Source organism: Chrysochloris asiatica, unplaced genomic scaffold (genome assembly GCF_000296735.1).
Source record: "Chrysochloris asiatica unplaced genomic scaffold, ChrAsi1.0 scaffold00074, whole genome shotgun sequence".
In the NCBI taxonomy this organism is placed as follows: Eukaryota; Metazoa; Chordata; class Mammalia; order Afrosoricida; family Chrysochloridae; genus Chrysochloris; species Chrysochloris asiatica.
Genome location: NW_006408592.1, coordinates 6,670,554 through 6,694,966, shown reverse-complemented (window position 1 = coordinate 6,694,966; position 24,413 = coordinate 6,670,554). Strand labels below are relative to the sequence as shown.

The window sequence follows — 24,413 nt, the reverse complement described above, 5'->3', positions numbered from 1 at the left end:
ACAACAACATCTTAATTAGTCATTGTGGTTGAGCCACTGGTCAGATCAAAAAAGAGAAAATAAAAACCTCTTAATCTTAGTAGCTACTGCTTTCATGCCCATAGGTATTATAGAATACAACAAAAAGTGGCTATCTATGTCAGATGTCTCAAATTCTTCTTACATTTCAGGTAGAAAACTCTTTCAGAGATTTAAAAAATTAGAACTGACCATCAGAGCTCTTTCAAATGCCTGGGGCTTCTGAATAAGATTATCATTAGGCATTGTATGTTAACATCACTTACATCTCTGCAACTCTATAAAAACTCAAAAGAACCAAACGTTCACATAAATTTGCAGTGCTTGCCAGCATGAACAACTCAATGCATTTGTTATCTCTGTATTGAACAATCTTCATATGTGGGCAAAACCTAGATTTATAATGAAGCTCAACATCCTAAATTTCTACCATTAGAGTCGAGCCAATCAGCCAATTACAGTCAGGCCATGCTTGCTAAATTCCTGTATATTGTCCACTGTAAACCACACCATTTTGTTACAAACATTTGTTGTTTTTATGGGGGGCAGGGAGATTGCAACCACCAGAAATGAAACTAATTTTCCACCTTTTTAGATTTAACAATAGTTGACATCTATCCATACTTTATTTTACAGTGTAGGATAGGCTCTGGACACAAGGTCAGTTTGAACTACAATGTCCTTCCCTCCTTGGAAACCCCTACATACAGAGTTGCTCTGAGTCAGAACTGACTCAACAGCATGTAACAACAAAAACAACAACCAAGTTTGGAGTCTAAATTTTGTATATTTTGCAAAACCTGTACACATAACAAGGGCCCTTGGTGGTGCAGTGGTTAAGTATTGGGAAGCTAACTGAAAGGTCAGCTGTTAAAACCCACCAGCTGCTCCAGAGCAGGAAGATGTGACAGTCTGCTTTTGTAGAGAATTACAGCCTTGGAAACCCAGTGGAGCAGTTATAGCCTGTCCTCTGTACGGGGTCGCTATGGGTCGGAACCGACTCGAAGGCACTTAACAACAACAACCAGGTAACTATGAGGCAGAAATGACTCGATGGCAATGTTTTTTTGTCTTGTTTTGTTTTTTATATATACTCATAGTAGTGACCTTTTCATACCTGTACACTTAACAATATTACTTTTAGGCATAATAATGATCTTTTCATACCTTTTAACTTAACAATCTTATTTGGGGGCATACAAAAAAATAGTGGCATTTCATTTGCATAGCCCTTATAGCTTTTTTCCTTTTTCTTAACTGAAAATTAGGCAGCTTCTCTTGAAAGTCAGCCAACAGCTTTTGAGAGAGAGTTGTTTGGCACCTGAATGACAGTTCTTCAAACACATGAATTGGTCACTCCAACTTCCTGCTTTAAAATTTTATTATCTATTCTGAGAAAGTTGGCAGTTTCTATTCCCTTTCATTGAATTGCCTGGCATGTGTCAGTCATTTTTCTGGAACTATAACTTTTTTTCATTTTAATACTACATCATAATGCAGAATTTCTGAAGTCATTTAAAATATAATTAGGGATCAAAATTTAACCTAAACTTCAACCCCTGTGCACTGATATTGATATAAATAACTGAGCTAATAATGAAGTAATGGAATAATTTCCATGAATGGACAAGTTGACACTTCTGCAGGTAATGTAACAGTTCAGTAAACTATTTCTTCTCATTGGTAACTGGCTGCATTGCTCAACTGGTTTACCTGCTAATTTGCAGATGCATCTCAACTTCAGAAAATTAATTTATAGGGGGAAGTATCTTGAGGTCTGAACTCCTGGTGTGGCACTGTGGGATCAGCACTGAACTTTGAACCCCAAGGTCAGCAGTTCAAACCCACCAGATGCTCCTTGGAAACCCTATACAGAGTCACCATGACTCAAAGGCACTTAACAACTCAAAGGCACTTAACAAGAACATCCACCATTTCAATGTCAAGGAGCCCTGGTAGCATAGAGGATCACAAGCTGGGCTGCTAACCACAAACATAATCTACCAGCTGCTCTGAAGGAGAAAGATACGCTTTCTGCTTCTGTAAAGATTTACAGCCTCAGAAACCCTAGACAGGGTCATTATGAGTCAGAATTGACTTGATGGCATACAATCACTACCACCACTATCTCAATGTCAAGGGAAGACTATAAGGCTGTCATTTATTGAGTACTTCCCAGCTGCATCGGGTCACTATGAGTGGGAATCAACTCAACAGCGCCTGACAACCACCACGACCACCTATGTGAAGGGCATTTTGTAATGTGAAGGGCATTTTGTAACTCTGTAACAGATGGATCAATCCTTAGTTACAAATGATAAGGATTAGATACAGAAGAGTTAGAAAATTTTCCTGAAATAAACAAATAATAGAATTTTGAAATCTAGTGGGATTTTAAAAATCTATTATTCTCTTTTCTCTATATCTTTGTTTCCCTAATCTGAAGCAGCATACAAGAATCACCTGGGAGTTTAGGTTTTTGCCTCAGAGGCCAGAGTTAATAATCTTTCCTCTCTGCCAGTAGAGTCAGTAGATCAAGTTTTTGAATCCACCAAAGTGCACCATACTGTTAATAGTTTATACTTTCTTAACCTTTGTCCTAATTCACATGAACCTCATTCTGATTTGAAATATAGGCTATTTAAATACATAAAGTACTAAGGGAAAATGTCAGAATCTTAAATATGGTATGGATTTACCTAAATTTGAAATACTTTTTGACTCAGGCAGTGCTCTAACATTAAAATTACCTTTCAGAATTGAGTCCTTAGAGATATCATCATAATCCCTGGCCTGCTGTTTTCAAAATAACATAATCAAATAAAAATAAAATGGAAAGAAAGGCTATGTAATTTTGTTTAAGTTCAAATAACTAGGAAGTGGAGGATCCAAGCCCCGTCTATCTGAGGTGGGAAACATGAGCTTTTGAGGAGAGAAGCTGATTTGCAGTATGTGCTTCAATCTACCATGTTTACGAACACGGATAAAAAAATCCCAGACAAAATTATACCAAAGGAATGCAGAATGCATTGTATTTGAGTTTATCTCAGGAGCGCAAGGATCTCTTAGAACCATAAAACCCATTCGTTAGTTAAACATAATACATAATTAAAAGAGAAATGACCAGTGAAAGAAATGCTGAAGCTTAAGTAAAATCTAACTCTATTCACAACACACTATGTGTTCACCAGTAAGGGAAATGTTACTCACTATGGTTGAATGACACAGCAGATGTCCCTATAAATTAAAATTTACCTTCATGGAAACTATAAAATAACCCAGAAAATTCTTAGGATACAATTTTCATTGGAAACATCAGTTTATGAAATTGTACAGACATTTATAATTATGTACAGTTACAAGCATAACAGAAAATATAAAATATGCACATCAAAATGCTAAATGTGATATGATAATGTGCAGACATTATGCTTTTTGTCCTTTTCAAGTTTTTGGCGCCAATATTTCAAGATGAAAAATATAATCTGATGTAAAAAAAAAAAAAAAAATGTGTTACAGTCATTGTCCTCTGTCTCCTGACTACTTGTAATCATTTTCCTCTTCATCCTCAGGACAATGTGCTTTATCAAGGACACGTTTTCCCAGACATTTCATTCTGCACATGGCCTGTTGTATGTCTCATCTAGCGACTTCATGAGGCATAAATATTGTTTATGTGTACAGGCTTTAAGAGTGAACAAATGGAGAAAAAAAGCATTTTATCTGCTGTCATTTATAATCCATTCCAAAAACAAAAATTGCATTCTGAATGTAAGGTGTGCCAAGTTTCACTTGGATGGCACAACAAGCTTTTTGGTTAGATGAGATGAAATTGGCTTCATTTTGTCATCCCAAATTCAAACTCCATGGCCTCATGACCTATAAGAATGCTTGCGAATGTATCATGTTTCCACATCCATCTCTCAACCAGCCTTTTTGTTAAAGAAACTATAGGCAACTTTTTTTAAAGTTCTAAAAATCTACTTTGAATCTTAAAGTATGTAACTGTCTTAGTTATCTAGCGCTGCTATAACAGAAATACCATACATGGGCAGCTTTGGGAAACAGAAATATTTTCTCTCATAATTCAGCAAGCTAGAAATCCAAATTCAGATTGCTGGCTATAAGAGAAAGATTTTCCCTCTCTTGTCTTTTAAGCATCTGTAGGCCTGACATTCCTTGGTGATCCCCATGTGTCCTGGCAGAAATCTTCCCCTGGGTTTAGGAGTTCCTCAGTGCAGGGACTTTAGGTACAAGGGATGCACTGTGCTTCTGGCTCTTATTTCTTGGTGGTAGTAGATCCCTCTAACCTTGGCTCACTATTCTCTCCTTTATGGAATGGTGCTGTGATATCATGCACTGAACCCCAAGGTTAGTTTGAACTGCAAGGTCGGTGGTTCAAATTCACCAGCCACTCCACAGAAACCCTATACTGGGTCACTCAACAGCCTTTAACAACAACATCACTTATAAAATAAAAGGTGTTGCAGGCCACACCTCAGGGAAATTCCCCTCAGGGATCAGGGTTGTGACAGGATTCAGACACTGCATTTCACCCTTAGTCCTTTTATTTGTTTATCACATCAGATCACCACATGGGGGATCATTATATAATTGTCACATTACATCTTTAAATAAATTCCAAACCACAACAATACAGAATTTGGGGGGAAATTCAATCCATGATATTTTACCTTTGACCCTTTGAAATTTGTGTCCTGCTATATGCAAAATGCTTTTAGTATCATATCATTCCCAAAGTTCTCCAAGTCCTAATTCCAACCTGAGGTCAAATTCCTCTCCATCTGTGAATCTAAATATAAGCTATCTGCTTCCAAAGTACGATGGTGGAACAGGGATAAGGTAAACATTACAAATGGGAGCAATTGGAGGCAAAATTCAATCCATGATATTTCACCTTTGACCCTTTGAAATTTGTGGGTCAAAGGTGAAATATCATGGATTGAAAGACACAACACAAATAAAACCCAAAGAAAATCAGTTTCCATTAGCTCTCAAAGCTTGAAAATAATCCAATTCTCTGAAGTTATCTAGATAATAGCGCTCTTCTCCAGACTCTGGGTGTTGGCCATGCTCTCTGGATTCTGAGATTTAGTCCCTCAACCCTTGGCTTCAGCTTCACCTTTGAGGCCAATGGAACTGGAACTCTGCTTCCTGGGCTTTGGTTGGATCTACTCTCCTAGTCCTTCTAATTGGTGTCCCCACCCCCTCAGGCACGACAGCCCAGCCCCTTAGCTTTGGATTGTGGCTCACTCTTAAAGGCAGCTCAACCTCAAGAGCTAAATTGGCAAAGATCCAACTCTTTGAAATCTATGAAACTGCAGCCTCATCCTTAGAAAATCTCAGAGGTCATGGTTCTACCCTTTGAGAATTTATCACATCAGATTATCTCATGGGAAGATCATTATATAGTTGCCCCAATACATCATAACTCCCAAACCACAGCGAAGTTGCTTCATATTTGGGGGAGGACAACTCAATCCATGACAATATCCCATGAGTCATACATTCATGCCATCATCCCTGAGCCCTGAAGAATCCCACTGACTTATTCCCCTTCATTGACAGGGAACCCAAGGGCCACCTGCAGCCATCTTTTCCCAGTTACTTTATTCCAGCCTTCTGCCTGGAGTCAAGTTCCTCTCCATTCTACCAACTTCTTAATTATAATAGTGAAAGCCCCTAGAAACCAACCCCAGAGGTAGCACAATATCCAGGAAAATGTAGGGATTCTTTAATTATAGAGAGTTTAGGCCCATTTACTACTCATGTGACCCTGGGCAAGTTATGTAACCTCTCATAACATCATTAAGAGCAATAGTGTCCACTCATTACATTGTTGTAAGGATCACAAAAATTTGCCTATGTGAGGTAGGCCCATATGTGGGCTCAACTTATATATGCTGAATATGTAAATTATTGCTCAAATAAGTAACCCTTGCTAAAGCAGCAAGTAACTATAAGGGTGTTATAATTTGGTACTTTTGATGGTAGCATCGGATCCTGGAACTTCAGGGGGTAAATTGAGAATCAAAATCAGTCCAAAGTAATTCCCTATGAGATGGAAGTGTGCATACCTCTATTTTCTGAATTCTTTACCATTTCCGACACCAGGCATCCCCTTCCCACCCTCCCACCCCCATGGAACTCTCCACTTCTCGTCTGGGTTCAATAATTCATTGCAATGGACACAGAACTGACAGAGTATACTCACAATTACATGCTATAGGTCAGGGTCAGGATCAGGAAGCCTGTAGACAGTCTGAAATGTTCCTCCATGTGGAGAGCACATTCCTCCTTTTCTCACTGCAAGACAGCTCTCTCAGCTACTCTAGGCTGTGCTATGAAGCAGGCCCTTCCCTCTACTGGGCACACCTCCTCTCACCCATGCAAGCCTTCTCTTGCCCTCCTCAGGATAGATCTCCTCTCAGCAAGACAAGTCTCCAGCACATCCCCTCTCAGCTATGCAAACATTGCTGCTGTTGGCCTGCTTGCCGGGGCTCCTCACTGCTAAGTGACCTAGCTAGCTCATAGCTAATGTAACAGAACTATTCATCTCTCTTAGCTGCATTCCTAGCAGCAAGTGTTTTTCTGTCACTACCACCTTTGTGGCAGGGATCCTTCCAGGCCTGTCATTCCCAGCTCTGCCACAGTAACTCTTCCAGTCCTCACCAGTTTCAGTGTTACAACCCTTGGCCTGTGTTACAACTCTCTTAGGAAGTTCCTCACCTCCTCTCTCTGTCTGCCTCCCTTTGCCTCTCTTACCTTCTGCCTTTCTTACCTTTCTGAAACCTCTATTTGTTTGGCTGCTTGTATCATATCAATTTCATGATAGTGCCCTCCCAACAGGGCCAAAAGCTGACCCTCCATAGGCGAGTCACTTAATTTTCATAGTAAACCCACTAGTCCCATTCGTAGACAATAGTGATTCATTTGCATAGTATATTGATCAATCCATGCAAGGTGCATAATATTAACCAATCAAGGAGAGGGTGCAGCCAAGAACCAGACAAAAAGTATCAAACCATCAAGTTGTTTACAACTGAACCAGGAAATCTCAGTCAACCTGGACAAAAGTAACAAACCTTCAGGGATCAAAAACTAGGGTAAAGGTAACTCCTCATAGTTTAAGGAAAAATCTCTCAAATTGATTTTCCAAAGAACCAACACAAAAGACCAAATAACGGAACTCATTTCACCATAAGTGTAATAGAAAATTATTTGCCTCTTTGTCTGGATTTGCATTCTAAACCTTTCCTGCCACTAATTATCTGTGCAACTTTAAGGCAAAAACTTTTTCTCTCTGGGCACCAGTTATGTTGTTGTTGTTAAGTGCTGTCGAGTCGGTTCTGACCCATAGCGACCCTATGGGTTTCCAAGGAGCTGCTGGTGAGCTTGAACCACGGACCTTGCAATTCAAACGGCTTTGCAGTCTGGCGCATTAACCCATAGTGCCACACCAGGACTCGGGGCACCAATTATACTGGTCTATAAAGTGATGAATCTTACTTAGTGATCTCATATCTTTACTGCCTTAATATTCTCCATACTTTTATTGTTTTCTTTTTCAATCATACCAAGTGCACAGCTTTCAAGCCCTGCTCAGTTCCTTGAGAGAAATCCTTGGCCCTGTTCTTTTCACCTTATATTTCCCCACAGCTGTCACTTCCTACTCAGAGACAGACAGGGCTTGTCATAGCCCTGAGCAAGCATGGGTGTTTGGCAGCCAAGGCACAGAGCTGAATGCATAGGGCAAATACTCTAACCTGCCCACCTTGAAGAAGGAAGTGCACAGAATTGATCAGACAAAGCTTTCTCCATCCCTCCCATCTGGAACCCCCTATGTGTTTAACCAGTCACTCACATTCTCTTTACAATTTCCCCTGGAGTCTACAGCAAATTGGAGCCAAAGGGTCTGAGTGCTTTGTGCACATGGGAGCATTTGCTGCCTGGCAATTCCCAGCTGTCCTGCCACAGTTCATCCACAGCAATAAATGAGCCTGGTCCATGCTCACTTGGGAAGCTGAAGCTGAGAACAAGGGGAGAGAGTGCACTGTTCACTTAAGCAAAAGGCTGTTTCCACAAATGGCTCAAAGGGGCTCTCCCTCAAGCAAAGTGCCTGCTAGACGGAGCACAAAAATACACACCAGGGGGGCCGTATGGAGGTAGGCAATGGGTTCCTGTAACAGATAAACGAAAATGGATTCTGGAGCGATATTCAGTTGTGCAAAGAACTGGACTCCAACATCTTCTTGAACTGACCGTTGGGGTTTGCCCTGATATAAAATGTTGTTGTTGTTGTCAGGTCCCATTGAGTCGGAACCGACTCATAGCGACCCCACGCACAGCAGACGAAACAATGTCCAATCCTGGGCCAACCTCACTACCGCTGCCACACTTGACGCCACCTGGCTGATACATCTCGTTGGGGGTCTTCCTCTTTTTTTCTGACTCTCCATCTTACCCAGCATGACATCCTTCTCCAGCGACTGTTCCCTCCGGACAATATGTCCAAAGTACAAGAGATGAAGCTTAGCCATCTTGGCCTCCAAGAAGCACTCTGGCTGCACTGCTTCCAAAATAGATCTATTTGTTCTTTTGGGAGTTCATGGCACTTTTAGTATTCTCCTCCAACACAACTCAAAGGCATCAATTCTTCTCTGCTTATCACTTACAAAATGCTTATCACTTACAAAAGGTATCAAGATGCACTTAGAAATAATGATTGCCATTTATTGAATAACTACTCTTATCCAGTAACCTTCTGAGTTGTTGTTGTTGTTGTTGTTGTTGTTGTTGTTATGAAGTGCCGTCGAGTTGGTTCTGACCTATACCGACCCCGGATAGAGTTTCCGTGGAAAAGCTGGTGAACCTGAACTGCTGACCTTGCAGTTCTAACAGCTTTGCAGTCTGGTAGATGTTGCCATATCCCCTGTTGTTGTTGTTGTTAAGTGCTGTTGAGTTGGTTATGAAATGAGGGAAATGAGTAAGTCACTTGACTTAAGGTTGTTTTGTTGTTGTTGCCGAGTGCCATCAAGTCAGTTCTAACTCATAACGACCTGGTATAGGCGTTTCCAAGGAACGGCTGATGAGTTTGAACTACTAACCTTGTGGTTAGCAGTGCAATGCTTGTCCCACAGGCTACACCAAAACTCCTACACAGACATTATTAAATTGCCTCAGCTAAGGTTCCCCAGAAGCAGCTCTTAAGATGAAGATCCATGTGCCTGTAAGAAGAAACTAGTAATTACGTGGGGAAAAACATAAAAGGGAAGAGGAAGAAGCCAAGCAACAGTAGAACTTCAGGTAAAGTCCTGATCTTGAGGGCAGAGTTTATCACAGCTTAGGCAAATCTACTGCACAAGACCTTTGTAAAGTGTTGAAGAGCAAAGATGTCAGTTTGAAGACTAAGGTGCGCCTGACACAAGCCATGGTATTTTCAGTAACCTCATATGCATGTGATCATAGAAGAATGGATATTTTTGAGTTATGGTTTTAGAAGAGAATATTGAAAGTGCCATGGGCTACCAAAAGAACCAATAGATCTATGTTGGAAGAAGTGCAGCCAGAGTGCTTCTTGGAGGTCAGGATGGCCAAACTTCTTCTCTCATACTTTGGACATATTGTCAGGAGGGACAGGTCTCTGGAGAAGGATATCATGTTTGGTAAGGTGGAGGGTCAGAGAAAAAGAGGAAGACCCCCAGCAAGATTGAGTAGCAAAGTGGCAGCATCGATGGACTCAAGTTTGTGAGGTTGGCCCAGGAAGAGGCAGTGTTTCGTTCTGTTATGCATAGGGTTGCTATGAGTCGGTACCAACTCTATGACACCTAACAATAATAACAACCTGCTCTGGAGGGCCAATTTCATCACAGCCACCCAACCTCACACCTAGTCAGTCATTGGTTAAGGATCACTAGTAGGTGTAAACATTCAGGCACTTGGAAAAGTGGCAGTCTGCTAAAAAAAGAAGAGTCACAGGTACAAATTACTGGAACTAAATGCAGGCCAAAGCCAGAGGAGGGAAACATAGAAGTTATAGAAAGGGTCAATCCCAGGGAGGGCTCTCAGAAGGGCTCTGATAGTGTATACGCTATATAAGTAGACCAAGGAGGGTTCAAACCCAATTCTGTCTTTAGAATTTGGAGCCCTTTAAACCCACAATCTCAGTTGTTCCTGACTGCCACTTTAGGGCAGAGGCAGAGAAGAATGTATTACTTTTATTATCTTGCCACTGAGTCAGTTCCAACTCATAGTGTCCCTACATAGGATCTCTGAGACTATACATCTTTTCAGGAGCAGAAAGCCTCATCTTTCTCCTACAGAGTCAATGATAAGTTTGAACCACCAACCTTGTGCTTAGCAGTCCATGCTTATCCTATGCCACCACTAGGGGTCATTTTTCCATTGTCTAAAGGATTGGAAGATCAGTGCCATCTAGCACACAAAACTGTATCCTCTGATTCCAAAGCTCCCTCTCTCACCACTTGATACTGCTGTTTGGAAAAGAACAGAATATGTGTAGGTGATGTCACATCAGGGATAAGTGAAGACATCCTTGTCTAGAGTATTTATAAATCCACAATTAGAAATATGTTCCTTCGGTTTAAGCATTTTGTCTCTACATGTCCATTGCTGAAATGCCACCAGAGCACTGTGACTATTTCTGGAATATACATGTAGTGCCAGGAAGGATGCAAAGAGGAACAAAGCTTGTGCTAAATGAACTCCCTGTGCCTGAGAGTAGAACACACCAGGGTGTGGAGCCGTGACCATTCCAAAGAGCCTATAGGCTCCTTTTATCCTCACAGTAGCCACATACAGTAGGTAGGGCAGAAAGCATTATCCTCAATAGTCTTCCTTTACACTTGAGAAAACTGAGTTAAGCAAAGGGGGCTTCCAAAAGTTATACAGTAAAGAGTAGAAGACCTGGAAGGATCGCCCTCTACCGTCTGTCCCATCATTAGGACTGCTCTATCAACAAAGTTCCTGAGTACGTTTAATATCTCTGGTTTTTCTTGTTCCGAATTTCTTATTTTTATCTTGATAAAAATATCCAAGTTTTCTTCATGAAACAACAATTTTCCATTAAGCATAGTGGTTACAAATCAGGCTGCGAACTGCAAGGTACAGCAGTTTGAAACTGCCAGCTGTTCGGTGGGAGAAAGACGAGGTGTTCTGCTCCTGTAAAGATTTACAGCCTCGGAAACCCTGTACAGGGTTGCTATGGGCCGGAACTGACTCCATGGCACACAGCCACCACCAGCCACCACAGTCTTGGTGGGGGACAAGGAGGCACTTATATCACCAAAGCATTAGGCACATGACCCCAGTTGTCAAAGCAGAGTACTCTATTCAAGGTTTACAGGTGGGCACATTACCCAGACAGAACCAATCTACAATTTAGATACGATAGATTTGGATGCTAGGAGAGAGGGCTTCTTTAGTGGTGAAGTTTTATACGCTTTTGTTGCTGTTGTTGTTAAGTGCTGTCCAGTTGATCCCAACCCATAGCGACCCTGTATAGGGTTTCCAAGGAGCAGCTGGTGAGCTTGAACCGCTGACATTCCAGTTCAAACCACTTAGCAGTCTGACGCCTTAGCCCACAGCACCACTCCAGGACTCCTTTTATACACTCGGGGCCATATAAAGTTGAAGCTTCCAAAAATCAACTTTATAACCACAAGGACAGAATTTTCCTGGAAACAAGATAGCAAAAAAAGAAAACAGTGATAAAGGAAGGAGGAAAAAAGAGAGAGAGAATTATTGACAGTCCCAGCTATAGCCTCTAACTAAGTCTCAACTACTTCAGACTTCCGTTAAATGAGACATTACATTATCTTCTATTTAAATTCAGAGTTTGTCATGCACAACCATGTTCTTATAAATATTACTTTATATAACTTTCAAACAAATGTATGTCAATAGTGTAGTTGTTGTTGTTGAGTGCCATCAAATCAGTTCTGACTCATAGCCACCCTGTATAGGTTTCCAAGGATCTGCTGCTGAGTTTGAACAGCCAATCCTGTGGTTCAAACTGACTTTGCAGTCCAATGTTTTATCCTACATTGCCACCCACACTGGTTCTAATATATGCAAATATGATATATCCTCACAATTGCTGTAGCAATGGACTCAAGCTTAGCAGCGATTGTGAGCATGGCACAGGACTGGCTGTGTTTTGTTCTGTTATACATAGGGTCACTATGGGTTGGAACCAACTCAACTGTACCTAACAACAACAAATATATAGCCATTTCTTGGAAACCCTATACAGGGTCACTATGAGTCTGAACCAACTATACTACTAACCTTATATATAGATATATTCATATTTGTTTGAAAGTTATATAGAGTAGTATTTATAAGAACTCGGTTGTACAAGACAAATACTAAATGTAAATATAAGACAATGTAATGTCTCATGTAACGGAAGTCTGAAGTGAACCGACTCAAAGGCTATTACACACTTAATAAGTATAGCTATATAATAAGAAACGTATCTTTGAACGACACGGAGATAACACTCTAAGGAACTACTTAATCAATGCAATAGTAAACTGTGCTTGACATAGACTCTAAGGACATGACTCCATTAAACAGAAAACTTGGTGAATGAGTCAGCTCAATTACTTATCAGTTCTATTCACACTGGACAAATCGTTTAAGCTCTCTGAAGGTCAATCTCCTTATCTGCAAAATATTGGCATCTGTCTGCCTCCTTCACACAGTAGTTGTGAAAGTCATTAGGGAAAAGATGTTAAGGTTCTATAAGAACTAAAACATGCATACAGATAGGAGGGATACATTACTTAAGCCCCAGGCCCTGTTGAACTATAGACCTTTTGCTAAAATGTATGTGTGTGTGTATTTGTCTGTGTGTCACTGTCAGTTTGGGGGTAGCTGCACTTTGTGGGGGTAAATCCAGACCAAAATAGCTTTTCAATGATTCATTCTGCTTGACCTCTCTTTAGCTTTGATGGGTTTGAGTAGTTTGAGATGTTTGTTGGTTTGCAGTGGAGATTCTTGGGTGATTTTTCCCCCCACCAAACATTATAACAAAAAAACAGTAATGGACTTTGACAGACTCTGAGTCAAAGCTGTCTGGACAATTCAATACAAAACTCAATTCTTTATATACGATTTCATCTCAGAATGCAAATGCTCTTGACAGCATGTCCAAGTGGCTTTTAAAGCCTCTGCAAAATGCATGAGGTCTGTTAGAATCTGTCTCTTTGAAACCCAGGTTACTAAAATCAGTAGCCTGTGAGTCATCCTGTCTCCCTAGACCCCTATAATCCATCAGTTCATAAATAACACCAATCCCACTTCATCCCTCCTACCCCACCAGAATTCCCATTGTCTGAATTCAGTCTTCCATCACTTTACAGTCCTGAAATGTTTTGTTTCTAACAGAAACATCTGACCATGAGACTAGTCAGCTGGAAACTCTTTGAAAGCTCCCTTTTACTTACAAATAAATTATTGATTACTTTTATTCCTAATTAGCTCTTCAGACTTTTTTCTTGCCTCTACCTCATAGGCACTTTATATTTTACCCACTTCAAATTATTACTTAACTCTTTCAAAACTATGAAGGCTCTTTCATATTGCAATGCCTGTGCACTTGTAGTTTTCTCTGACAGTAACTCCTCATACCCTCCTCAACCATCTTCTTTGCCTGAAAATTTTCAGACCATCCACAGAGAATGAGCTCAAGCATCAGCTACTTTGTGAAACTTTTCTAAACACACCGTTTCTTCACACAAGCTTTCTGGAGTTCAACTCCATAATCATCATCACCATAACTAATACTTATAGACTTCTCACCATGCTCCGTCTCCAATATTAAGCACTTTGCCTGACCTGACCTCATTTAATCCCCTCAGCAACAATATAAAGTATTTTTTCTCTTTCAATTTGCAGATGAGAAAAACAAAATTTGGCAGTATTGTTTAATTTCCCAAGATCACAGAGTCATTAGTAATCAACTTAGGTTTGGATCCCAATCAATCAGATAACAGAATTTATGCATCTAATATCTTACCAAATACACTCTTGGTACATTTCTATTGTAGCATTTATTGCATCATTTACTAACTTGACAAGTTAGCATGCCTCTTTCACTTTGACTTCATCTTCAGCTCACTTGACTATAAATCCTTCAAGTCAAGACTGTCTTCGTGTTGTCAGTTGCTTAGTCAGTGAAGGCTCATGGTGTTTTAAGAACTGAGCTAGATGCGAAGGATGACAAAACCAAAACAGATGCAATACCGCTTTAAAGAAGATCAAGGCCTGGTAGTGGGGGAAGACCTGAAAGTGATGAATAAAATAATGCATGGTAAAGACGGTGTGATTAGAGATAAGCACAGGGCGGTATGAGGAGCCAGGGTCTGAGAAGTGGTGGCAGGCATTTCAGAGAAAATGAATAGAATGGGTGAAGAAATGGGATCTGAGAAATTATGGAAAGTTTGAGGTTTTTCCTGAAATTTCCCTATAATTTGGTTCGTCACTTTCTCTCAGCTGTACTCAGACTGTGAGAGTCTCCTGAGTATTTCCTGGGAATAGACAAAGTAGTCCCAGGCAATCTGGAATAGGATCTACAACCTTTCAAAGCTATGCCTCAATCCAGACTGTTCTGCCCAGTGAATCTTCATCAACCATTTAACTTTGCATACACTGGATGACTTTCCCAAGTTTGTCTCTGTATCTAATTAGGATAGGATTGTCCATCAAAGGATCTAACCTTTGGAGCCTGAGCCAGAGAGAAAACCATGTCCTGATACACATGAGAATACTGGATAGAGCTGACTTCATGAAAATCAATTTGTTAATAATAATTATTCAAAATATGAATATTTAAATATAATATATTATTAAAACCATACATTGAGTAATTCCAATTTTCAGGAGTTGTGCTAGGTTCTGGGCACAAATCAGAAGCACAACTTGCCTTCCAGAATCGACAACATAATGGGAAGACAGACGGTAAGCAAGAAGCAAAAATTCAGGTTAATGGTTCTCAAAAGGAGTCAGAGAAAGCCTCATCAATTAAGCAGAAATGATCAGCTTTAACCTGAAACCTGAAGAATAAATGGAAGGAAGAAGAGAGGAGAATAGGGAGAGCATTTCCAAACAAGGGAGCAATATGCAAAAAGTTCCACATATAGTATATTCAAGGAAGTGAGAAAGCATCCAATGTAGCTAAAGTATAAAGAGAGATTGAAAATGATACAAGTAAAACTGAAAGGGATGGCAGGGATCAGCTTTAGAAGATCTATAAACCAAATACTTACTGATGAAAACCCAAAACTACAACCTTCAGTATGGATTGCACCTCAATGCAAGAAAAAAAAAAAAAAAAAGCTCACATTTGGTCCAATAAGCAATATCATGCTAAAAGGAGAAAAGATCGAATTTGTAAAAAAATTCATTTTGCTTGTATCCACTATCAACACCTATGGAATCAGCAGTCAAGAAATCAGATGACATATATTGCATAGGAAAATCTACTGCATAAGAATTCTTTAATGTGTTCAAGACCAAAGATGTCAGTTTGAGGACTGACCCAAGCCATGGAATTTTCAATAGCCTTGTATGAATGTGAAAATTAGACAATGAATAAATTAGGAAGACTGTAGAAGAATCAATGCATTTGAGTTATAGTATTGGAGCCGAATAATGAAAGTGCCAAAGACTGCCAGAAGGAAAAATAAATCTGTGTTGGAAGAAGTACAGCCAGAATGTTCCTTAGAAGCCAGAATGGTGAGACTTCATCTCTCATACTTTGGATATATTATCAGGAGGGACCAGTCCCTGGAGACAGACATTATGCTTGGTAAAGTGGAGGGTCAGCGAAAAAGAGGAAGACCCTCAAGGAGATGGATTGGCACAAGCATACAATGATTGTGAGGACAGAGCAGATCTGGACAGTATTTCATTCTGTTGTACATAGTGTAGCTATGAGTTGGTACTGACTCGATGGCACTAACAATATCAACAACAGTAAACCAAGCCGAGGACTCAGAGCAGTAACAAGAAGGTAAAGGGAATTCATTGAAATATGTTCATTGGGAAAGTGACCTGATACATTTTAATTAAAGCTAAACAGTAATTTTGTTGTTCTTTTTGTTAGGTATCATTGTGTGGGTTCTGACACATAGCACCCTGTGTACAACAGAACAAAATACTGACTGGTTGTATTTCACTCTCATTATCATTCCTGTTGAAGTCCGTTGCATTTGTCAATCCATCTCATTGATGGTCTTCATTGTTGTTTTTTATCAACATTCCATTTTACTAGGCACGATGTCCTTTTCCAGTAACTGGTTCGTCCTGATAAAATGTCCAAAGTCTATGAGACAAAATCTCACCATTCTCACTTCCAAGGAGCATTCTGGCTATACTTCTTCCAGTACAGATTTGTTCATTCTTCTGGCAGTCCATGGTATAGTCAATATTCCTCGGCAACACCACAATTCAAAAGCATCTTCCTTATTCATTGCCCAGCTTTTGTATACACAAGTTGCTGTTGTTGTTAAGGGCCATGGATTTAGTTCTGACTATAGCAACCGTGTATAGGGTTTTTGAGGAGTGGCTGGTGGGTTTAAATAGCCAACATTGTGCTTAGCAATCAGACACTTATCTTACAGCACCACACCAGGACTCCATGCATATGGGACAATTCAAAATGCCATGACTTGGGTCAGGTACACCTTGCTCTTCAAAGTGACATCTTTGCTTTTTAATAGTTTAGAAAGATATTTTGCAGCAGATTTGTTGTTGTTTATGTAATGAGTCCTGGTGTGGCACTGTGGGTTAATGACCCAGACTGCAAAGCCGTTTGAACTGCAAGGTCAACGGTTCAAGCTCACCAGCTGCTCCTCGGAAACCCTATATAGGGTCGCTATGGGTTGGAATTGACTCGATGGCACTTCACAAATTTAATATGCAATATGTTGTTTCATTTGGTGACTGCTATTTCCATAGACATTGATTCTGGGTCCAAGTAAAATGAAATGCTTAAAACTTCAGTCTTTTCTATTTATTGTGATGTTGCTTATTGGTCTAGTTTTGAAGTCTTTGATCTTCACCAGTATATGCTTCAGGTCCTGTGTATATTTCAAGGTATTGATAAGTATCCTCCAATCCTAATGCAATACTCTTGTTCATATAGTCCAGGTCTTGATTATTTGCTCAGCATTAAGATTGAATAAGATTGACTTTTGTTGACTTGTTTTAATTTTCTCCAACTTTAATTTGAACTTTCATATGAACAATTTATGATCTGTTCCATAGTATGCCCCTGGCCTTATTTTGGCTGATGATATTGAGCTTCTCCACCATTTCTTCCCACAGATATAATAAATTTGATTCCATCTGGTAAGGACCATGTGTATAGTCACCTTTTATATTGTTTAAAAAATATATTTGCAATGAATAAGTCATTGATCTTGCAAAATTCTATCATGCAATCTCCAGAATCATTTCTATCACCAAGGCCATGTTTTCCAACTACTAATCAATCCTTCTTCTTAGCTCCCAACTGTCACATTTCAAACATAATAAATTATCAATGCATCTTGGTTGCTAGTTTGATCAGTTTCTGACTGAAGAATTTGGTGGAATTATTTAATTTCATCATCACTGGGTTTAGTGGTTGGTACATAAATTTGATTAATAGTGGTATTAACTGGTCTTCCTTGTAGGTATATGGATATTAGCCTATCACTGTCAGCACTGTGCCTCAGAATAGATCTTGAAATGTTCTGTGTAATGATGAATGTGATGCCATTCCTCTTCAGTTTGCCATACCTGACAGAATAGACCATATACTTGTGTGATTCAAAATGGCCAATACCAATCCATAGCAGTTCACCAATGCCTAGGATATTGATGTTTATGTGTTCATCTTATTCTGGATAATGCCCAATTTATTTGTACAGTCCATGTTTTGGTTGTAACGGAGTCTGTCTTAGTCTAGAGGCTCTGCTGAAACCTGTCCACCCTGCTGCTATTGAAATAGCAGCGGCATAGCTTCTACCATCACAGCAACATACACGCTACCACAACACAACAAGCTGACAAAAGAGATCTAAAAAGACATTTAAATCCTTTTTAGTTAAATAATATTCAGGTCCTTTGAGGTTGTTCCCAAATAAATAATTCCCAAAATGGTAGCAAAAGCAGGAAAATGTCTTTCCTCTCTTAATCTGCCAAATCACTCATATCTTCTCAATATCTCTCTAATAAAAAGCATCATCCCATGCTGAACTCATAGGCACAGCTTTCAATTTCACACTCCAGTTCATCTGGGACCAAAAAAACATTTAAGCAACATTTTACTAGTAATGGAGTCCACTACTAACTAATACTAATAAAAGAAGAATTAGTATTACTCAATGTAACATAAAACTGGCTCATCTATCTCAGGAGCTGTCATAAACACCCTTTTCTTTTATATTGCTCTCTATAGTCATTAACAACCTGCGATATGCAGATGATACAACCTTGCTTGCTGAAAGTGAAGAGGACTTGAAACATTTACTGATGAAGATCAAAGAGTACAGCATTTGGTACGGATTACATCTCAATGTAAAGAAAGCAAAAATCCTCACCACTGGACTAATAAACAACATTCTTATCAGTGGAGAAAAGATTGAAGTTGTCAAGGACTTCATTCTTCTTGGATCAACTATCAACACTCATGGAAGCAGCAGTCAAGAAATCAAACGACGTGTTGCATTAGGCAAATCTGCTGCACAAGACCTTTTTAAAGTGTTGAAGAGCAAAGATGTCAGCTTGAGGACTAAGGTGCACCTGACCCAAGCCATGGTATTTTCAATCACCTCATATGCACGCAAAAGCTGGACAGTGAATAAGGAAGACTGTAAAAGAATTGATGCTTTTGAGTCTCCCCAGGCCCAGGGTTTTATGTCACTTATACACATATGACCCTAAATCCTTATCTCTGTCTCTAATATATCCCTGAAATTCTGATGTGGCACTGTGATTTAATGCACTGGACTGGTAAGATGGTTTGTACAGCAAGGTCGGCGGTTCAAGCTCACCAGCCACTCCTAGGAAACCCTATACAGAGTCAGTATGGGTTGGAACTGACTAGATGGCATTTAACAACAATATATCCCTAAAATTCCAAATTTGAACATTCACCTGATCTTTTGATATCTCCTGAGTTAGCTACTTGACATTTCCAAATAGATGTCTGTCCAACAAACATCCTAAACTGAATGTGACTAAAATAAAATTCTGATTCTACCCCCACTCTAAAACTTGTTTTCTCCCAGTCTTCCCTGTCTCTGTGAATGGCAACTGTCATCAAGAGGTATTGTTCTAGTTTATGATGTGCCTTCTCTTAGAATGTGATGGAAACTTGTTTGTTGATTTATCACTCTACGCCAGCAGCTAAGATTGTGACTGGCATACAGATCTCATAAACAGTTACATAATGGATAAATCCTCAAATGGAGGCCCAATACAAAATAAATTTTCCACTGGCTCCTGTGAGCCTCCAAGTATTGGGAAATTTTTACCATCAGACTACTATCTTTTGTAAAAGTAATCCCACTCACACAATCTTGACCATTTTGACCAATTTACCCAGATATTGACCCCCTTCTTACTCAGAAGTCAATGTGATTCAGATTTAAAAAAAAAAAAAAAGGCTTCTCTTTGATCTCATGCATTTCAACTTAAGTTGTTGGATGTAAAAAGAAGGAAGCAGCTACCCTTGCACTCCAGAGACTCTCATTCAATTTAGAGAGAAAAACACAAATATAGATAACTTTTCTAGAGGGCAGTCTGAGTTATATGTTCTGACAGAGGTACATATAAACATTCTGTGGAGATAAATATAAACATTCCATTGTGAGTAGATGTGAGAATCTAAAAAGAAAATGGCATTGAGTTACATGTAGGATGGAGATGAAGACAGAGAAAACTACATTTCAACTACATTTACAAGTTAAAGCCATGTTGATTAAGGAAGATAATGAGCCTTCAAGGAAGGATATGAAGTAATGGAGTATGATAAACAGAGTAGGGGAAGGTGAAAGGATTCCTCGTTATTCCGAGGTTTATTAGGGAAATAACAGGTTACAATTCAGGATCAGGAATGACTCAGGATGTAGTTCTTTGGTCAGGACAGCAACTTGACCATGCTCACAGCCAGGCATCTCCTTGAGCAACTGGGTGTAACCTCTGCCCTGGTTGAGCAAGTGTCGCAAAACTCTTTAGTTCCCTGATAAGTGCCCAAAGATACCCCACTCTGCCAGAAAGCCTCTTGCCTCTCAGCACTTGGACTGCAGGTCCCAAGGGTATGCTCTACCACTGGTTCTCTTAGCGGCAGTAAGGTTCCCCCTATGCACCTATGGGATGGTCCATTTTAAACTTAGTGGAATGGCAAAATTGATCGACTCCTCAGTAGGATTCCATGAACCTTAATTGCATGGCCCCACTGGTAGCGCAGTGGTTACGAATCAGGCTGCTAACCTCATGGTTAGCAGTTTGAAACTAGCAGCTGTTCTGCAGGAGAAAGATGAGGCTTTCTGCTCCTGTAAAGATTGACAGCTTCGGAAACCCTGAACACAGTTGCTATGAATAGGAACCGATTCCATGGCACATAACCACCACCTCCATAAGGAGTCTTGGTGTGGTGTAGTTCAAGCTTACCAGCCACTCCTTGGAAACCCTATACAGGGTCACTATGAGTTGGAACTGACTTGATGGCACTTAACAGCAACAAGAATAACATTCCCATAAAGGTGCCATGCATTGTATTTGCATTGTTATTTGCTTTGTGGCCTTACATATGGTCTATTCTGGAGAACGTTCTAAGTGCACAGAAAAAGAATGTATATTATACTGTTGTTTGATTGAGTCCCATTGGTGGACCACAAGCACCTCATTTGACTTAGTCTTTGGTGAGAGTTACGAGATCATGACGAGAAAGGCAATACAAAAGCGATGCATTGCACCATAGTGTCTCAGTCCTCCTTTCCATTTCTGTGACCTTCACATTTTGGAAGTATATAGGCCAGTTATTTTGTAGAACATTTCTCAATTTGAGTTAATCTGAATACATTCTAAACAAGAATTACACAGAACATGGCAATACTATATTCTTCTCACAACATCATATAAGAAGGCACACAGTGTCTATTTGACCCATTACTGTTGACACTAACCACCTGGTAAGATGATCTGTCAGCCAGGTTTCTCCACTGTAGTTACTGATTTTCCCTTTGTAATTGATAAGTATAGCATGTCATTTTTTAAGTTTACTAAGGTTGGCTTTGTGGCCTAACATATAGTCTATTCTGGAGAATGTTAAGTGCACTGGAAAAGAATGTTTTTGATGCTGTTGATGGATTGAATGCTCTGTATAAGTCTATGAGGTCAAGTTGGTTGATTGTGTTTCGTTTTAAGTGTCTATATTGAGTTTCTTTCTAGTTGTTCTGTCCTTCAACTAAAGTTGTGTATTAAAATCTCCAACTATTATTGCAGAGTTGTCCATTTCTTTCAATTCTATTAAATTTTATATCTGCTTCCTTATTTTCATCCTTACAGGTTTGTTTTACTTTGGATACTTTTATATCTGGATTGAGTTTTGGGTGGGGTTGTCATGCATTTTAATTTCAGGTGGTTGTCTGATGTTGTTGGTTGTCAGTCTGAAGAACTCCCTTTAGTACTTTTTGTAAAGTTGGTTTGGTTATTATAAATGCCTTTGATTTCTGTTTATCTGGGAGCGTTATTTTGCCATCATATTTGAGGGATAGTTCTGCTGGGTTTATGATTCTTGGTTGGCAGTTTTTTTGGTTTTTGTTTTTTTTCTTTCAGAGTTTTGTATATGTCTTCCCATTACCTTCTTACCTACATGATTTCTGCTGAGAAATCATAGCTTAGTCTTATTGGTTCTTCATTTTAGGTAACTTTTCATTTTTCCTGAACTGTTCACAGTATTCTTTCCTTGTCTCTGATTTTGGATAGTTTGATTATGAAATGTTTTGGTGATTTTCTTTTGAAGCATACCCAGTTTGGAGTTTATTCTGCTTCTTTAATACTTATCTACTCATCTTTCATGATGTTTGGGGAGTTTTCTTTCAACAACTCTTCAACAATTTTTTCTGTGCTTTTCTTTGACTCTTCCTTTTCATGGTGTCCCACATGACTCTTAGGCTTTATTCATACTTTTTCCTTCTTTTTTCTGATTGTTCTTCTAGAATACTAGTATTGAGAGATTTATCCTCAAGCTCACTAATTTGGGTTTTAATTGATTCAAATGTGTTCCTTTGCCCTTTCAATTATCCATTTCTGAAATTGTGGTATTAGTCTTCTATATTTCTATTTGCAGGTTTTATATTGCCTCCAATCTTTCATCCATTTTTTGGTTCTTATAGTGTTTTCCTAAATTCTTTCTTGAGTTCCTACACCTTTCTCTCAATTCATTGACAATACCTAAATAGCATTTTAAAAAATTCTTCTTCAGGTAGTTTCAATGCCTTTTCTTACTTAATAAATGTTTTTTGCCTGTATATCTTAGTCACTCGTTTGAGCCATTCTCTCTTATTTCTTTGCATGAACAGAAATTGTCTGTTGCCTCTGAGACATTTTCATTTATTCAATGATTGTATGTTAATATGTTCTTTGGTACTAAGTGATTCCTTGTGAATAGTATTAGAGAATGGAAGTGTGTGCACAGTTCTCCATTCAATGTTATGCAGCTCATTTTAGGATGGATTTGGTTGATTTTAGCCGTTGTCATTGATCAGGTTTATAGCAGTCAGTATTGGTTCTTGTCCACTGGGTGAGGTTACAGAGAGTATGGTTGTGCCTGGGCTGTATAGGCACAGTTGCTTTCCTCTGTCAAGTGAAGCTAGAAGGAAAATACACATACACAAGAGGAAAACAAACACACCAACAAGCAACTGTAAAAAAAAAAAAAAAAATAGAAGATGGAAAAAGCATCAACTAGAAAAAAAATAAAATCATCAAAAGGAGGAAAAGAAAAACATAGAAGAGAAAAATAAGAGGGAAAATATAAAGACGGAGAAAGCACTGAACACAATTAGGGAGAGGGATGAAGAAATGAGAAAGACACCAAAAAGTAGTAAAGAAAAATCAAGAGAAAAAAAAAAGAAAGAAAGAAAAGAGAGAGAGAGGAAGGAAGGAGGAAAACAAAATAAGAGAAGTGGAGAGGGAGAAAGGAACAGAATAAAAATTGAAAGTGAAGATTAATACAGATTTTAAAAAAACATGGGAAGAGAAAGAAAGTAAGAAGAAGAAAGAATAAACAAACAAAAACAATGAAAGGAAAAAACCAGGGCAGGTGCAGACCCGGAGAATAGAAAACTCTGGTGGAATCCTGCCAGCCAGGAAGCTCACACGGTGAATGGGCAAAGCATGAGATGGTGTTGCTCTCAGCCCTAGATGGAGTTCCTATAGGCCCAGGTGTTGTCTGTTCTGGACAGCCAATCTGGAAGTAGTTTATGCAGAACTCAAAGCACCTGGAATCAGAGTTTCTCCATACCAGAGGGCAACCAGGGATGGTTGGTCACAAGAGTTCCCACTAATCCAGGACTGGCCAGAACTGGCTCTGCAGGTGTGGAGCAGGACTCACTTGAATTCAGATACTGGAGTTTGCACAGATAGTACCCATCTCACAATAATGAGTTTCAAATTTGTGCAGGAACTTCACTGGGAGTGGGTGAGGGTAGGGGCTGACCACACCTCTGGTCATTAGAGAAATGTGTGGAACAGGAAACAAAAATACCTTTCTTGCCACCAGTCACCAGTGTGCCTCTGTACTGCCAAGCCACCATCTGCTTCCAAAGTCCCTTGCAAAAGTTCAAGATGGCTGTGCAGAGTCTGGTCAGCCAACCAGTTCGTCTTTCTATTCAGTTTCTCCTAGTAAAGAGTAGTCCAAGGCTGGCCAGGATCAGCTCTGCTGGTCTGGAGAAGGGCTCACCTGAATCCAGGTACTGGGGTTGGTACAGATAATGATGCAGTTCACAACTGCCTGGCTCACCACTGTGCAGCTTAGACCACACAGTGAGCAAGAGCTTCAATGGGAGTGAACAAGGGTGAGGATTGGTCATGACTCTGGTCACCAGAAGAATGTGGAGAACAATTTTAAAAATCATACATTTCTTGTTTCCAGTCACCAGTATGCCTCTGTACTGGCAAACTTCTGTCTGCTTCCAAAGACACTAACAAAGTATGGTCAGACCATGTCTGGATGATCACACCATGTCTGAATGGTCACACCATGTTTGAATGGTCACACCATGTCTGGATGGTCACACCATATATGGATGGTCACACCATGTCTGGATGGCCACACCATGTCTGAATGGTCA

At 39.6% G+C, this 24,413-nt stretch overlaps 1 pseudogene; it reads left to right on the top strand.

Moving 5' to 3' along the window:
• Positions 1-14,283: 14,283 nt before the first annotated feature.
• The window catches only part of LOC102840712, a 156,382-nt pseudogene continuing 146,252 nt past the window's right edge, over positions 14,284-24,413 (top strand).